Here is a 3858-nt window from a genome sequence, read left to right as displayed (position 1 = left end):
TCCGTGGAGTTTCAGGTCATTCCAAGAACTTTTGTTTTCTGCACATAAAACAACATCATGGCAATTCTGCTGAAAACAACGTCAGTCCGGGTTAGTTCCATTCAAATCATACAAGTTAGAGTCCAAAACAAGGGCAAAAGTGTTTGGAAAAGTAGATACGATCAACTCCCCCAAGGTTAAACCCTTGCTTGTCCTCAAGCAATTCAGTTGACAAACTGAAAGAAATAAAGAAAACTTTTACAAACTCTGTTTGCTCTTGTTGTTGTAAATATGTCAAGCTAGCATTCAAGTTTTCAGCAAAGATTATAACTAACCACATTTGCAATAATTCTCAGGTCTCATGATTACTCATATCAATAACATAATCAACTAGCAAGCCATAATAATAAATCTCGGATGACAACACTTTCTCAAAACAATCATAATATGATATAACAAGATGGTATCTCGCTAGCCCTTTCTGAGACCACAAAACATAAATGCAGAGCACCTTTAAAGATCAAGGACTGACTAGACATTGTAATTCATGGTAAAAGAGATCCAATCATAGTCACACCCAATATAAATTAACAGTAATGAATGCAAATGACAGCTGCGCTCTCCAGCTAGTGCTTTTTAATGAGAGGGTGATGACTCAACATAAAAGTAAATAGATAGGCCCTTCGCAGAGGGAAGCAGGGATTTGTAGAGGTGCCAGAGCTCGGTTTTGAAATAGAGGTGAATAAAATTTTGAGCAGTATACTTTCATTGTCAACATAACAACCAAGAGATGGCGATATCTTCCATGCTACACACATTATAGGCGGTTCCCAAACAGAATGGTAAAGTTTATACTCCCCCTCCACCAACAAACATCAATCCATGGCTTGCTCGAAACAACGAGTGCCTCCAACATACATCAGGTCCCAGGGGGAGTTTTGTTTGAAATTATTTTGATTTAGTTTGCATAAAGCATGGGACTGGGCATCTCGGTGACTAGCCCTTAATCTCGTGAGTGAGGAGCGGAGTCCACTCCTCTTGAGAATAACCCGCCTAACATGGAAGATACAGACAGCCTAGTTGATACATGATCTATTCGAGCATACAAAACAGGATGATTATTTGAAGGTTTAGAGTTTGGCACATACAAATTTACTTGGAACGGCAGGTAGATACCGCATATAGGAAGGTATAGTGGACTCATGTGGAATAACTTTGGGGTTTAAGGAGTTTGGATGCACAAGCAGTATTCTCGCTTAGTACAGGTGAAGGCTAGCAAAAGACTGGGAAGCGACCAACTAGAGAGCGACATCAGCCATGTACATGCATTAAAATTAATAAACATTGGATGCAAGCATGAGTAGGATATAATCCACCATGAACATAAATATCGTGAAGGCTATGTTGATTTATTTCAACTACATGTGTGAACATGTGCCTAGTCAAGTCACTTAAATCATTCAGAGGAGAATACCACCCTATCATACCACATCATAACCATTTTAATAGCATGTTGGCATGCAAGGTAAACCATTATAACTTATAGCTAATCAAGCATGGCACAAGCAACTATGATCTCTAATTGTCATTGCAAACATGTTTATTCATAACAAGCTGAATCAAGAACGATGAACTCATCATATTTACAAAAACAAAAGAGGTCGAGTTCATACCAGATTTTCTCATCTCAGTTAGTCCATCATATATCATCATAATTGCCTTTCACTTGCACGACCGAACGATGTGAATAATAATAAGAGTGCACGTGCATTGGACTAAGCTGGAATCTGCGAGCATTCAATAAACAGGAGAAGATAAGGCAATATGGGCTCTTTTGTCAGATAAACAATAATGCATATAAGAGCCACTTCAACAATTTAATCATGGTCTTCTCCTACTGACCCCCAAAGAAAAGAAAAGAAATAAAACTATTTACACGGGAAAGCTCCCAACAAGCAAAAGAAGAACATGAAATTTTTTTGGGTTTTCTTTTTAATTACTACTACAAGCATGGAAAGTAAATTAATTAAAAGCTACAACTATTTTTTTGTTTTTCTTAAGGTTTATCAAACACATAAGAAGAAAGCATAAAAGGGAAATAAACTAGCATGGATGATACAATGAAAAAGTATGAGCACCGACATCTAGCAATGAGTGTGTGTGAACATAAATGTAATGTCGGTGAGAAATACGTACTCCCCCAAGCTTAGGCTTTTGGCCTAAGTTGGTCTATGGCCACGGCTGGCCTGGCTGATATCCATAATAATAGTTGTTGGGGTCGTACTGTGATGAGGAAGAAGAAGGTTTCGATTGCCACTGGCTGGCAATCATCTCCGGATCCCACTGATAGTTAGACTGTCATGAAGGATCAAATTGTGGTTCTGGTTCTGGCTCCTCGGCTGGTGTAGGGTTCCGGTAGGCGTGGATGGACTTTAACGGAACAAGGTACTTGCCTACAGTCAAATCAAACAAAGCAGGAGCAGGCAAGGTAATGGTCTCAGGATGATGTTTATTAAAGAACAATTGATATTTAAGCTCTCCTGCCCTATTCTTAACAATAAAATCATGTTACACCATACTTTTATAATCTAAATAAACATGAGGCAACACTTTTTCTTCCTTCTCAGCATGCCTAATAGGAATGTTAAAATGTGCAGCTAGGCGTGTAGCATAGATGCCTCCAAAGATGGGACCCTTAGTACAGTTCATACTTAACCGTCTAGCAATAATGCCGCCCATACTAAAAGTGTTATCACTGTATAAACCTTGGAGCAAAATAATAATATCAGGGATACTAAGGTTTCCACAGTTTCCGCGACCAATTAAGCAACGACTAGCAAATAATGCAAAGTAACGTAAGACAGGAAAATGTATGCTAATGATTCATGCATCAGAAACCTTCCTAGTTTCCCCTACAATGGTAGTATTAATAAATCCCTCTACATAATCATGATGTGGTTCTTCTGTCTTGCTCCAAAAGGGACTAAACAAACCCGACAGAAATCATGAAGTGACATCTCCTTATGCTCATCATATAAATGAAACTCCACCATAGGTGGTGAGTTCCAAGAATGAAAATGAAAGCTTTGCACAAAGGTATTTGTGAGTAAGAGACACTGATCGCATTGGTCATGGAGGAAAGCGGTGAGGCCTGCATTATGAGCCAACTCATGAAAATCTTCATAAATCCCGACTGCTCTCAAGAAATCCTCAGAAGGCCATTCACACGCCCGAACCTCCGCGGTGCGTGGCAAATTATACTTAGGCTTCGGTTCCTTTTCCTTCAAGCTTTGGCTCGATGAGCCCCTCAATAATCTCCTCATCATTTTCTGAAAAATTCTGAAATTTTTAGTAACTTCAAAATAAAAGTAAACCAAACTCAATAATATTGATAGCAACTACTCCTACAAGTGCCTAGGGCCTATATCATGCATCAAAACTACTTTTGACCATATAAATTTGACATGCAAGCTCAAGAACAGGGTCACCTAAGCAACACAAATTTGCAATGAATAAAGCACTAGAACAAAAACTAATTGGACCAATGGAGGAGTCACATACCAAGGAACAATCTCCCCAAGCAGTTTTGTGAGAGGTGCTTTGAGCAAGGAGATAAAAATGGCAGCAAAACGAGCTTGGACTCGGGTTTGAGCTGGTTTTTCGTGTTTGGGGGATGAAGATGAAGTGTGTGGCTGAAAGAATAAGTGGAGGAGGGCCACCGTGGGCCCACGAGGCAGGGGGCGTGCCCTAGGGGGTGGGAGCGCCCTCGACCCTCGTGGCAAGGTGGTTGCCCCCCTGGTGTGATCTTTGTTCCATAAATCCTCAAATATTCTATAAAAATCATATTTAATTTTCAGGGCATTTGGAGAACTTTTATTT

This window comes from Triticum aestivum, chromosome 4A (assembly GCF_018294505.1).
Source record: "Triticum aestivum cultivar Chinese Spring chromosome 4A, IWGSC CS RefSeq v2.1, whole genome shotgun sequence".
In the NCBI taxonomy this organism is placed as follows: domain Eukaryota; kingdom Viridiplantae; phylum Streptophyta; class Magnoliopsida; order Poales; family Poaceae; genus Triticum; species Triticum aestivum.
The sequence above is the reverse complement of the archived record's forward strand: the minus strand, read 5'-3'. Positions refer to the sequence as shown.